The following is a 14826-nucleotide window of genomic DNA, read 5'->3' as shown; positions in this document are numbered from 1 at the left end:
TAAAAAAAAGTCGCGTCGCCAAATTTAATCTTGCGGCAAAGCAAAGTTTCTGGGGAAAGATCTAGCTCTCAATGTAATGTAGGTCTCATGTAAACATCATACTGGAGTTGGCCGCGAGGAGGACCGTTAGCATTACGCCGAAGCACATTTACTTGCCATAATTAGTTTTTGGGGAAGCCGTAAACGATGCGGCATTGAATACATGACAGACTAAGGAGGACGTACAGTTACAGAAAACGGCTGTAACTCTTGTTTTGTTGGAACTACCCCAAAGAAAGGTTTGTGATAATTAGCCCCTGAGACGACTACAACGGCAATTTTGGGTCAGCTGACAGTTTATCGGTGCTCAGGTTAAAAATAAAATAAAAGTAGTTCCTATTGAACCACCACTGCCTCTTGAAAGATAAGGCCGGGTTGAGACTGTCCGAAACTGTCGTAACTAACTTTAAAGAATGACGCCATTTTATGTCTCAATCCACCGAACAGCGTGACATGCCGTCTTTTTACGTCTATATATCATGATATGGCTTTTGCTTCGATAGTCTGAACATAGCCTAAGATTTATTCTACGTTGCGCGCCGCGCAAACGGCGGCCGCGGGCTGCGTATTTTGTAGCACCAGTGATAGCACAACGACGGCGATGGTCACGCGGCGCCACCGCGGCTGCCGGAAATATCGAAAGCATGTCACGGGCAAGCGAGCGTGCAGAGATGCCCGGTAACAAATAAAGGACAGGCATGCGCAAAGCGCGCCTAACACGCCAGTTCCTTCAGCCTCGACCCGGCGCTTGCTGTGTGCAGATGGCGCAGCAATGCAGTTTTGCGCCGCTTCGCCACGCGCTGCCCATCCCGCAAACTTTTGCTGGCGACTGTACATTGTCGGGCGCCAACACGGACAAGTACCATCTTGTGGGCCCCTGCGTAACAAATAAAACGTGATTTAGCAGCTTGGCCGTAGCAAGAGAGAAGCTTGGCCGCGCACACACATAGTTTCCCGCATGCATGACAGCCCAGCGAATGGGCGCCGGACACAGCCCAGAGGGCGACACGGAGCCCGGCAGATATGCGCACCACTGGGTCGGTCCCCGAAAGCCGTTACGTTCCTGGCTGGGGAGCGCTCCTCTTTTTGCGGTGCGGATGAAGCATATAAGTTGCCCTTTTTGGGTTTAAAACGAAGTAAGAGATTGTACAGTAATCCTGCCACATAGTGCAGGTGAATGGAGAAGGGTTTATCCGGTGGAACTCGCGTATGTGGAGGCATATAAAGGCCGCTTAGGCGCGATGCCAGAAGATAAACGCTTGTACAGCCTGCCTGCGGGCAAAACGTTCTCGACACCACCATGCTTCCCTTCAAAAGAAATCGTAATTGATATTGTTAAATCCAGAAAATAGGAGGCGTTGTCTGCAAATGTACCAGACGTTGCGCGGTGTTTCCGCGCGAGGTATTCCATTCATAGGAGTGCATTTGCGACTGCAGAACTACTAACTGGACCACATGGGTGTTACATACGGGTCTTTGATCCGAATGCGATGCTACATCCATGTAAGAGTATGACAATCACATTTGTGGTTGTCTAGCGAAAGTTCTGCGGCTGATAAGCGCCCGCTCCAGCAAGAAATTTTGAGCTTCCAGGTGTAGCAGAGCACGTCGGCTGTATAAAAACACTCCCCAAAAAAGAAACTCTTCACGAGAAGCCTCTCACAAGAAATTCTATTGAGCTGGTAGGGGGGGGGGGGGGGGCGGAGGCACAACATCTAAAGGCGTTTCGGAATAAATTACGTAATATTCATATTGGTTTTTTTTTCGCCACGCCAATGTGTCCGGCGTGACACGTCTTAGAAAGAAATGCGAGTAGCGCTTTGATTACCGTCAATAGCTTTGCAGCAAAAGTCAAGGGGGCAGACATTTATTCCCCTAAGGACCGCTCTCACTGGTCCGGAGTGACCGCAGTCACAATGGATGGGATAAATACAGTTTAGCCTCCTCCTGCGCTTCCCAAGCGCGAAAAGATTGTCCGGCGGTCACATATTTCTAACTTGTATTGCGGAACGTCTTATCTCTGTTTTTCTGTGCTTTTCAGCGCCCTAAAAACAATTTCGTTGTTTCTTTTGCAATAGGCGGTGATAATATGCTAGGCAATAGCTTGCAAAATAATTGAGAACGTTAGCGCCCATAAGTGTCCGCCCCATATGTGTTTATATGTATTTGATAGGGCGACATAAGCACGTGAAATATTAGATGAAGCAGAGTAGAACCACTGGCTGATAACCTACACTGGTATAACTGTGTTTGGGGGCCCTCCTTTTTACCAGACTAAAGTGTAGTTACCAACTGCTAACCAGCTTACGAACAACCTGCTCGTACACCAGGGCCGCATGTAATCCGCTCGCTTAGTGTGGGCTTTTCGAGATTCAGTAAGCACACTTCATATCTGCGGAAAAAAGAGAGCAGAAGAATCCGCGGGAGAATGGAGAAACCTGTAACACACGCTTCCCAGTTGCGTCAACCTACGGCTCTGCAGCAAGGCGAGAGCATTTTATCGGCGTTCCATTTTATTTGGACCCCTTCCCCTAGTATATTAAATTTCTGCTGACTTCGTTGCACTATGTAGTAGATATACTCGCAAATAACGTTATGACCGACGTTTTTGCAAAGGTGCGTTCACAGGAGCTGAAGGCGGTGTGCGCGGTGGGACCGACCCAGAGTCGCGCGGGTCTGCCGCGGCTGGCGCGCGGCTCGCCTGGGAAATTTTGCTGTCAGGAGCCTATAGAACGTCTACTCACTTACACCACTAATTCCATACAAATCCGGACCTGCAAGGTCTGCGCAGCATCGGTGCCTGTTTGTCCTGTTTTTTGAAACAGGTTTAAATCAGTTTACCTTTTCTCGAACAGTTGTCACTACTGACCTCCGGTCTGTGCTCATTTAACCAGGCTTGTTTACCAAAATTCCAAAATACATACATAATTAGACATTATGCTTTTGGAGAGGTGACTCTACAGGTAGCGTCTCGAACTTCCCTGCCCGTCGGTGACACTTTACCGCACAATGGGCTCGAACAATGGTCCTGGCATTCAAAAGGCTGTTCTTCTCATCCCTACTTGTAATGCTGCCTCTGGCTGTAAACAATAAAACCGCAGAAGAGCTTGACCTTTCGAGTATCTATGGAACGGTAAAACTAAAACGGAGCAAAGTTTTAGGACAGGTATAGGTTTACATGACGCGGTATTTCACCTGTTTCCTAATATTGATACACCCACAGAAAATGCTGGCCGCGATTGTCTTGTTTTCGAACGTTTTACGCTACGATTACTTGATATTCTTTTCCGCTTTAAATACGGCAGTTTGGTAACAATAGTACAATCAACCGATTGCTCTCTTCGTTCCACTCGTTTTCCAACCCGTCATCTGCTGCTGAAATTCCGGGAGGAGATGTGTCATTAAAGAGTGCGCTGAAATGTCCTACAACAATTTTATTTCCACATCAATGGGGCCGTGACAATGGTTTAATGACCAAGAAACTGTTGCGTTGATCTGGTGCTGAGCATTGTTGTGAATCTGGGGTGTGCCATTATTGTTAAGTTTCTAGGGAGGAAAGCCGGGCACGCCGCTGTAATAGGCTGCGCGCAAGTCGCCACCGTGTTGCTTGGTAATTTTAAGTGCGAATGCACTTTATAAGCGACCCCAAACCATCCACCGCCGGCGTCGGCGGCGGCGGCGTCGGCGTCCGCAGTGCTCCTCTATAAAGAAACAGCATCCGGCGCCAGGTTTCGATCCGCGGATTTTGCGGCCGCAGCGCGACGCTCTACCGACCAAGCCACGGACGCGACGTGATATCAGCGTTAGTGACGCGCCTTATATCTTTAACGCATTCAAACTACGTCGTCAGCGGCGTGCGTTGGCGACTCAGCGACGTTATAGCGGCTTGATAACTGCGTGGTGGACACGTGATACTACAAACCCGATGGAAGAGATGGAAGAGAAGGCGGCGAGGCGGTGGGCTGCGGGGGCCGAGCGCAAGCGCCGCAAGCGGGCCGACAACCGTGCATTCGCACTTTCACATTCTCCCCCTCGGGGAAATGCGGGGGAATTTTTTTTAAATTCAAGTTATGACATGCAGTGCGCAGCCAAACGCTAGGTAACCAGGACGACAAAAAATGTCGTTCCGAGAATGTTGCGCGAGGAAGGAGACCAACAAAGGAATACCAACTTTGTCCAATATAGTTATGTTGCTAATATAGTTAGTAAAACAATAACAAGACTGGTATAACGACAAAAATATTGTCCTTTAATGTTCCAAACAGCAATTTCATTTCGTCAGGTATTTGCAAAATGCTATTAAAATGTGTGGTGGAGCGTGCGCTAGCGTGTACGGTTTTAAAACAATTGTAATTTCTGATAAACGTTTAAAGAAGATTTTCAGTTTTTTTCATTGGTATTTTTTCAAATGAAGCAATACGTGCGCATGTGTTTCATCGCTACACAATTATTTTAGAAAGAAACCGTCTTTTCTATGAACAAGGTACAAGTGCGAGCTTGTATATGTAGAGCTTCTCTGTTTGCTAGCATAGTTTCTTAGATGGATTTTGAAGTAGCTCGTTCCCAACACACGAAACTATTGTGTGTGTGTTGAATGCCCAGACTATTTGGAAAGTTTCTTTTTCTATTTTTTAAGTCACCTCTATAGCCACTAGTTGCAGCGCACTAATATGTGGTGTGCAATAAGTCCTCTATTCATAACAAAGGTTAACAGGTGCTTTATACAAAGTTCTCTTTTCACAGAAACAAACCCATGTCAATACGGTTTAACCTCTCACAAAAATACCCATTCAGTGGGCGATTTATAAGCAACTTATATATCTTTCACTTGCTAGAGTGAAGGCAACAATGGCCAAACAGGGCCAGCAATGAGCACATAAAAAGTGTTTAAGGGCTAATTTGATATTAACTCTCAAACGAGCCTGAAATGAACATAGCATGAAGCTCCGGTAGAATCCATTTTCTTTTTAGGAGCAATTTTCGGGTTCAACGTTTTGATAAGTTTGTTGCGGAGTGGCTGCAGTAATTACATTTGTGTGAGAAAATTCGGCGCATATTGCATGTTCTAGTAGAATATCTCACCACTTTCGATTGATTTAAACGCAAGGTAGACGTAACGGAAAAGCCGATACGGGTTTTGGAAATGTTAAACACAACAACTGGCACCCCAGTAATATCATCGTGAGATTGTCAAGAACAAAATTGGTCGCGTACCTGCTCACTTCGTTGCAAAAGTCCACGAAAGACGAAAGTCATTCGGCACAGCTGCCATGCCTTTCCTCTCGTCACTGCTCACCTCTCACGCAGTTCCTATCCCATCTCGGTCCTCCCAAGATAAACATACTAGCTGTTTGCTGAAGTCAGTTGAAACATACCGCGCTCCACTGCTCGACGCCGAATGCCTCGATACCAGTACTGCCGTAATGCGCAGACGCGCGTGAATCGAGGCACTTTACTCCACGTGCTTTCCAAGTGAGAAGTGAGAATCATCTAGTGCAACCTTTCGTTTCGGCTTCCGTTTAAGCCTTTGCCGTTTGAAGTGCAGTTTTAATAGGTAAATTTGGCTGTATTTTGTTTTAAATAAATGAAAGCAATAAATGTTTTGCTTTCAAGTAGCCCAACAAAGAATATCCACATTAAAAAAACCTCAATGAATCACAGACGTATTCATGTTGAGTCAAAACGTTAAAGGAGTACTGACACCAAATCTTGACGCCTAAAAATTATATAATTGACTTCAGTAGTTTCTACAGATGCCTCACAGAAATGTTTGCAGCGATCCGAGGCCGGAATCACATCTAAAATCAATTTTGATTGTCCCGACCGCGAGCTTCTACAAACCGGCAGCACTAGAGAAATCGCTTTCGGCGTGACGAAACATCGGCCGACGTGTCTGGCCGGTTCTGGGTGACGTCATATATTCGTTTTCGGAACCGGAAACGATATCCTGGGCTGCTATTGTCGGTGGTATTCGTTTGGGCAGGAGACGTGGGCGTAGCTGTGTGAGCAATGCTTGTAAACTTTGCGTGTTCGACTTCTTTGCTCTTCAGTTCGTGGCCGGCGCATGGTGTTCCTTTGCACTGGTGCCGAAAACTCCGCGGTGCCGGCACCGCGTGGTGCGCGATGTCGACGCGCACCGCGGTGACGTGGCGGTGCGCGTCGCCGAGCTCGCCCCAGTTGCACTATACACACTAAACTTTTTTACACCCTTTTGGCCAAAAAAGGTGTAAAATAATTGAAAAAAGGGTGTTGGGAGGCCCTTACACCCTTTTTCTTGAATCTCCACACCCTTTTTCGTAGCTCTCCACCCTTTTTGCGTGAAAAAAAGAGTGTTGACCAACCTCAACACCCTTTTTTTTGGAAGGGTGTTGAGAGGGTGTGGAAAAGGTGTTCAGCTCTTCATTGATTGAGGCCATGCATGCAATATAATTTCAAAAAGACACTCATTGCACCATCCTCCCAACCTCGTCAAAAATGTTCAGAAGCAAAAAAAAAAAGCTGCCAAATTCAATAAAAAGCAGCGGCAGCACCAAAGTTGAAACAGGAAAAAATATCAGCCCTTGCTTATTACGGCATCGACAGAATAACACTACCCCTCCCACTTTTTGTTTTCTACAGCCTTCCACGGAGCACAGCACAACCTTGAACTGTGACATCTGTATCATCATTCCGTCGTTCCCTGTTCCTCTCCTGCCCCACCAGCACAATCATAGCCCCCTCTGACAACAGTCATTCTCGTCGCTCGGTGGAGTTATAACGTACTAGCAATTACAATTTTATTCCATTCTTATTGTTAGCGACCGTAAATATTGTGTACAAATGCAATAAACAGACCACCTAGTTTCTCCTGCAGAAACAACTTTGGAGAACAAGGCAGATATCAAAATAAAACAAAAGTTGGGGAGGGAGGGGCACGAAATCAGGCGCTAAATAAACCCGCGCCATATAATAATACGATTACTTACACTAGAACACTGCCAAATTTCATTGCGCAGTGTTATCGTACTATCTGCTGCTTTTTTTAACGTTCAAATCGAGCGCCAAAAGCTTCAGTTCGCGTTTTGTGTTTGTAAACTTTAAATATCTAAGCTTCTTTATTATAATACACACAATAAATAATAAACTTAAAGATTATGTTATATTCAGTAAGAGATGCAATTATTTATTGTTGTCGTTTTAATTTGTTTACGCAAATCCCTGCCAACGGCCGACACCCTGAGTCCCTGACTACGGCGCGCGGCGGCGTGGCCGGATTCCGGAACAGATACCCCGTGACCCGTCTTTCATGGATTGTTTACTGTGGTGTGCGACCGTGTGGTTAAGCAAGCGCAGTTATGATTAATTGGACACCTCGTCGTCTTCGGTTATGTCTGTCGGGTTCGACTTCGCGATGAAGTATTTGAGAACAACTTTGGCACCTGAAGACGGCTAATTTAGTTTGGCGCTTGCCCCTGAACGTCGCTCGCTCCTCTGCGTGGTCTCTGTCAGGTAAGCTGTCTCGTCACATTTGCCGCCTTTCTTGTCACTGGATGTCGTTTGTAGCTGTCATCGCCGCTTTAAGGATTCGTTAACAGGAGCCCGCGTGTGTGAATTGTTTAACTGAACTGGCTAGGTTGAACCTAGAGGGCTTGTCTCTAGAAAGGCGATGTGCGAAATTCGAACATTGGGGTGCTTGCATTGAGCGCTGAACGCACTGGCGCTCTGTAACGCAGTGGCGCTCAGTAACTCAGTAACGTTTCCCATTCCGCAGCACTATATTGAACAGCTTCAGAGTTCACCACTGCGAACCACGTCTTGCGCGTAGTTTATCAGAACACGGGCGGCTACTTGTGCGGCGCAGCGTTTACGGCTTCGTTAATCACCGCTGTCGTTTGTGCCGTGTTGTAAATGGCGAGGGAAAATCGTTTGCGAGCGAATGTGCGCGCCTCGCAAGCTTCGTTGCGTTTGCGGCGAGCCACCTCACCATGTGTACGGTGCCGCTGTACGCGGGTATTGATTTTGGCTGAATGTTGTGTTGCCCGAGTTGCAACATTCGTGCCCCCAATAATTTCCATTCTTGCCTGAGTGGTAATCATGTGTCATCCTGTTTTAGACCTCTGGACGGTCTGAGCACATCACGTCCCTCCATTCAACCGGACAAGAGCCACAACCATTGTCAACAGTGTTTGGCCGCCAGAACGTAAGTTTTCAAACAGTTTTGGTAGCACAGTGGGCTACCATACTTGAATAATGTTCGATCACTTGAATGTACAAGTTCTCGCCCCCGTAACAATTATTGGTGTTTCATGCATAACCTAATATGTAGCTGCTAAATGGCAACCTTTATTGTTAATTTCGGAAAACTCAGTTTCACCCAAAATCATAATGTGGGCGTAGCAGTTAATCACCATGTATGCGAATTTCCTGGTGTTAGTCATGTTTACGGTGAAGCCATATTTCTTAGGTGGTGGCACAAAAATGTTATTACCTTTGTAGTTTAGTCTTCGATAAAGCCTTACCAGTTCTATTTTCAGCTATTTTTTGGATGTTTATCATGTGAATTGACAGTCCTTGCAGTCCACTTTTTCAAATAGTTAATGTAACTGCCTGTACCACTTAAAGAGGCCTGATTGGGGTTCTGAAGGCTGCGATTTACGCACGCTAGTGCTGTACCGCCAATAAAGAAACATCCTTCCACAAAGAAAAAAGATTTGAAAGTGTAAAGTATCAGCTGCATTATTCTTAACTGGAACATGCTAATTGCAAGGCCTGGGGCTTTTCCTGAAAGCACTGTGGATGTTATGAGAGAGGAAAACCACTCAAACACATCTGATAAGGCCGTTGCTGCTCCAAGATGCGTGCAAGCATTGAGTCTTCTGAGCAATACATTACACCCTTTTTTTTAAACGGACGTGCATGCTGAACGTACTCCTGATTGGGCGTGTGCCAGACGCGTAGCCAGGAATTTTTTTCGGGGGGGAGAAGGTGGAGGGAGGCCGTGGTCGACCAAAAGATGGGACGGGGAAATATGTAGGCAAGGCATCTTGCGTGTTGTTTTGGAAACGAAGCTTGAAATAACTGATTTTAACATGCGATTTGTGTATGCTCAATGCTAACTGTAAATCCCACTTTAAGGATCTTAGATGGTGATGATCATGATGATCACTTAGATTGCTGTTCGCTGGTCTGTGGGCACACCACGGGCGATTCATTCGTCCGCAGAGCAGGTGGTTAGGCGGACCCACGCTCGTGAGCGTGATCATGAGTGCGCTCGTGAGTGACGCGCGGTCCCTGAAGTTCGTCGGGCGGAAGTGCAGGCCAACACTGGGTGTTTACTATCAAGATTCTCGTGTTTTAGATTTTCCTTTAGAAAAGGGACTATTAAGTTTTGTTGTCAGCTATGAAGTACAGTCGAGCACGATTTGAAGGTTGTCGCGCCAGCACCGGGCGGCCAAGCGGGCCACCAGCCCACGGTTTCGTTTCGGAACCATGAAAATCGAGATTTCGAACTCTTCGCTCCCTTGTTGGCTGTTCCATGATACAACAATGGCCCGCACGACTTACTTGCCACCCTTTGGGTTTCAGGCTGTACATTCGTTGTTATCAATCACAGACTTGGACTTGGTTGCCCTTTATCTACGCCGACGATAACGAAACTTGCATGGAATATTTGCTAAAGCTGGTGTTCTTTCCGCTTCGTTTGAAAGAGTAGCTTTCCCGCGACAACTTTGGAATCGGAGTGGACTGTACATGCGGCGCATTCGTATATTATGGCGGTGAAGCTAGCAAACGTGCGTCTTCGTCCTTAAAGGAGCCATGAAGAGAAAACACAAGTTTGGTTCATTCGAAAGATTGCCTCGTTAGAACCATAACGACACCACTTATAACGCAAACTTCGCTCAAATAAGCTACGTAATTAGGAAAAAAGGAAATGATCACGCGACCCACCAGCTCATTTTCCGCAACAGAACCTATGACGTCACTCGAGAATGCTCTGCGATTTGCGGAGGCCGGCAAAAGCAAACGCATGTTAGGCAGGGCCTACAGTTTGCATAGCGAGCTAAATGCCCGTGAAACATACTGCACATTCTTTTTTATGACAAAGAACGGTGGAGTAAACGGTTGAAGTTCCGAACGAACACGCAAGCGTGTATGCCAATGCGTACGAAACTACCGCCAGCCGAACTCGACATCTCGCCGTCGCCACCATCGCGCAGACGAATTTTCGGGTTCAAGGCTCTTCGGGGCCAACGAACCGTCCCAGCACGCACAGCCGCGACCTTGCTTGGTATCGTAATCCCTTCACAGGAGGTTGGCCGTCATATCGCCAACCAGGAAAGGTAAAAATAGAAACAGGGGGAGTAAGGAACACAGAGCAGCAACGAGATAGTGCCACTCGTCGCACAGGTTTCGGTATGGAGGTCGTGTTGGCTTGCTGCTGTCGTTACGAACTCGTTTACAGTTTACAACCACTGAAAACTTCAGTTTGTTCGAGCACTTTACAATGAAATTTTGTTGCTGTGTTTTGAAATGCCCATGTAGTACGGGAAAATCGTCGAGGGAGTGCGACATCCCCGCCGGTGAGATCTCCTTTCATGTGCTGCCCAACGACGAACCTCGGCGAAGCAAGTGGCTACGTTTTGTGAACTTTGCAAACGGATGAGAAAGAGAGCTAAAGGAGGTACGAGTGTGCTCGCTTCATTTCCGAGGAAGTGATTACGGCAGAGACCCAGACATGCTGGCGCTCGTCGCCGACTTCGTCAAATCGCCGCCAAAGCGCTCTGACCTTGGGGAAAAAAAATTGCCGTACACACCGCGCATTGACGCTCGAATCTTTCTGGTCGGAGCAGAGAGCTCGAGCGAACGGCTTTCCATACACGACACCGGCCAACTGGCATAAGCGATACTGCTACTAAAATTGAAAATACGGCACATACGTACCAGTCTGTATTCATCCGTCGCGACGGGGCTGACGAGGCAGCGGTGCCGACGGCTGGGCGTTCGTCTGTTGTGGCTATCGCGGAATGGTCGCTTTCCCGTCCACCGCGTATCCCACAACTCTTGCCGCTCATGCACTTAGAAGCATTGAGCGTTCAAGTGGTGTGAGGTTGTTTAAATGCAAGCCCGAGCTCCTCGGCGAGAGTTTTGTTCTCCGGATCAGGCGATTCCATGACTAGGGCTGCGGGTGCCCGAGGTTTTACTAGTATTTTTAAAATGGCCGCCGTCTCGGTTGACTCCCGCGTGTGGGTGCTATATGGAGTCGACATACTAAGTATATCTTTCATGGACCGGCTCGTATGACGCCATTGTTAACATGACGAAATGTGCAATTTTAGCGGGAGAAAAATTTTGGCTTAAATTGCCTTATTTCTCAGTGAATAAAGCATCATTTGCTTCCGGGAAAGCGCTTGGGGTACTATGAAACACCTAATCTTTCGAATAAAACAAACTTTTGTTTTCTCTTCATGGCTCCTTTAAGTAATCGCCTTTTGTTATTTTTTGTGCTAGTAACGTGAGTAGTGAACTTGCACTAAGCGGAACACCTTATTGCACTGCTGTTGAATGTTGAGCTTGTTGCACGTTTCTTATTAAATTTTGTTATTTCTCTATGTTAAATTGAAACAGACATGGCTTCAGTAAAATTCCCGTTAAGCAAATACAGAATGCTGATTCTAAAGGGAGGTCAAGGAAACAGTGGAATAGTGGCCAAAAAACAAAGCTCCGCAAGAAGGAGAATTGTGTAGTTTTGTTGATGTGGAGGAAATACAAGATGGGCAGAGCAATGCTTTTTATGCAGCAGAAATTATGGAACTGCAATAGTCAATGAAATGCGATGTCGGTAGAAAAATAAACATATCAAGGATTGATAGTTGACTGAACAAAATACAGCGACATGCTCTGTCATGTGATTATAATTTGTATCAGTGTAAAGACAAGAAATGACATGCTCCCGAACACATATAAGCCTATATGAGGCTTTTCCTGCTGTTTTGCCATTCCCCGGCCGTGCTGTTCCGCCAGTGAAACAGTGGGGCTGTTTCGATCGGCTCGCGGTAGGTTCCCGGCGCTTGTCGGTGTATCCGGCGCGAAATGCAGCCGGGCTGTATATTGACAGGTACAGCATCTGGAGCGGGCGCAGGGATCAGACGTTGACATTGCCCTTGTTGTCAGCTTTATATGAGCAAGAATGTCCTTAAAACTGCAGGTTCCGCGCCTGCAGGTGACTTTAGACGGTTTTTCAGGCTGCTTAAACTGCACCCCAGCCTTGGCATAAAACATTATGGGGGGGGGGGGGGCACTGGCCCCCCCTCCCCCCACCTCACCTTCGGCTACGCCCTTGGCGTGTGCTTATTCTTTCTTGCATCCACCACATTCGGGTCGTCACGTTGATTTGGAAATGCTGGAATCCAGCATATGCTGGCAAGACACGAGAGCTTGAACACAACCCACTTGCCCGCAATGAGTTTTCAAAGATCTCCACCACCTGAAGGTACTGAAGTGAGATGTAAGCATTGCCTGAAGACCATACCAGATGAGGGTACCAACTCATAATTATGTATCTTTCTCGCCCATTTACGTGTTTTGAACGAAAAAAGTGCCATTTAAAGGTGACACGTCGTTCTCTGCCGATTTCTGATGCCTGATTAAGTTTGTGGGCATTAATTTAGCAGCTTGCTCACATGTCTAACGTGTATGTGTGCTTGTTAGGAGTGAAGTAGGTAAAAATTGAAAGGTTTGATTGTAGTTGTGCATAGATTACCTACATTGTTTTCATTCCTAGAAAAGAAAAATTGAGGTAACCCTGCCAATTGTTCAGCATTGCTGCATTTTATTATGCTTGTATGATTCGTAGAACCTGCAGGAGTTCAGCTGCTTGTTAAAGGAGAAATAAACAGTGGTACAAAAAGAAGAGCATTTACTAAATAAAAATCTTCACAATCGCAGGATGCCAACGGTCCACCTACCAACTTGCGTCCTGCATTGTTTCTGCTGGCTGGAGCGGCGCATGGAGCATTTTTCAGCTTCTCGAAGTTTGTGATCAAGCGCTGCCCCAAGTGAAGGATGCCGCAGACGGATCTTGTGTTTTAATTTTAATGCCACAATTTCATGTGCTGAGCACTTACTCGTAAGGCATTTTAAATATTCATCATCCCAGAGGGTATGTTACCTTCTTCTTGGATGGAATGTGGCTGCAATCAGGTTATTTGTGACAGAAACAAGTGAACCATGTGGTGAGAGTCATTGAGGCCTTGTTGATTGCGCATGCTTCTGAAATAACATTTTCATTCAGCTGAATACTTTCTAAATATTACAATTTGTGAACAAAATATGATAAAAGTCATGATTAGTTGTACTACAGTGCAGGAAAGAAATGCCAGCATATGTTTTAAGAGCCTCTGATATTTCAGGTCATTGGCTGGTGAGCAATAAAACAGAACTGAAAATTGTTTAAAGTGAAATAAATTATTTGTTGTCACCAGTGCATGACCCGTAGTAAAAGCTATCTGGTCTCCCAATTTCAAATGAGACAGGAAATGCCAAAAAATAAGGAAATAAACAAGACAGCTTGCTACAATAAACCAATTCAAAGAATTGCTCAATGTCTATAAAGTGGTGATCCAGGCGGGTTAGTTCGGTGTTGATGAAATACAAGCAGGCACTCGCCTGGTCAAAAAGAAATAAACAAATAAAGACGTTTTGGGGCCCCTACTGGTCCCTTGATCACAATAAAAGGGGGTGAAAGGTCGCGATTATTTATAGGTTCGGTGTCGCAGAGTGCGCATGTATATCTTGGGGAGATTACCCCGCGACCGGTTAATCGTGTTTTTAGTTGGTTGAATATGCACTGATTCTAAAAGTAGTCGTGTCGACAGGCGCTTTGATGCGATAATGCATGCGGAATCCCAATCGATGACATGGTCAGTAGCCAGGTGATGATCCGCCAAGGCATTTCAGCTTGCATTGCCTTTTTTGACATCGTTCTGGTGCTATTGAATTCTTTTTTTTTTTAATTTCCAGTTTCACCTATGTAGGATGCGTTGCAATCCTTGCATGGAATTTTGTAGGCAACTCCGGGGAATCTTGATTTTTCTAAAGGGTCCTTCATGCATACCAGCTTCTGCTTAAGCCTCTTCGTTGGCACGTGTGCAATTTTAATCCATATGTGCCAAACACCCTTGCAAGAGCTTCACTGATGCCTTGCGTGTAGGGGACGGCAGTGCGTTTTTGCATGTCTTCTTGAGGAACCCTTTCGGAGGAGCAACTGAAGCCCGCAATTGTTGCGTCCTCTTAGGCTTTGAAAGGTAGCCGTTGCTGCGAAGGTCCTTCCTTACCACGGCTAGCTCTTGCTTGCGTAGACCAGGCTCAGAGCAGATTCGTGATGCGCGTGAGAAGAGTGCAGCGGTGGCGGAGCGTTTTTGGCCTATAGTCGAACCCCAGGTATCTACCCGTGTGAGTCGGCTTTCGATACACACTGGTTGTAAATCCTTTGGCCGACCGTTTCAGAAGTACGTCGAGGAAGGCGATCTGTCCATTATTTTCCTGTTCCATGGTAAACTGGATGCTTGGAACACAAGAGTTTAGATGCTCAATTAAAGGCATTACGTCTCGGCGGTGGATCACACAAAAACAGTCGTCTACGTAGCAGACAAAAATCTTGGGGCCGTCTTGTACAAGCATAGCGCAGAATTTTCTATAGCCTCTAAGGCAAGATTCGCACAGACTGCTGAAACGGAAGCTCCCATCGCTGTTCCAAACCGCTGCTTGTAACATTGTACATTGAAAACAAAACGTGTTCTGCAGGCCAAA

The 14826-nt window shown here is 46.4% G+C and overlaps 1 long non-coding RNA gene across 1 annotated transcript; it reads left to right on the top strand.

Moving 5' to 3' along the window:
* The first annotated feature begins 7389 nt into the window (after positions 1–7389).
* On the top strand, positions 7390–13090 carry LOC144148654 (uncharacterized). The gene is made up of 3 exons (XR_013318013.1): positions 7390–7527; positions 8132–8218; positions 12964–13090. It is a non-coding gene; the product is annotated as an uncharacterized LOC144148654 (long non-coding RNA).
* Positions 13091–14826: the final 1736 nt, after the last annotated feature.

This window comes from Haemaphysalis longicornis, unplaced genomic scaffold, assembly GCF_048455015.1.
Source record: "Haemaphysalis longicornis isolate Haplotype H1 unplaced genomic scaffold, Haemaphysalis longicornis Haplotype H1 scaffold_8, whole genome shotgun sequence".
Taxonomy (NCBI): domain Eukaryota; kingdom Metazoa; phylum Arthropoda; class Arachnida; order Ixodida; family Ixodidae; genus Haemaphysalis; species Haemaphysalis longicornis.
Note: the sequence above shows the minus strand (reverse complement) of the source record. Positions and strands in the feature narration are given on the sequence as shown.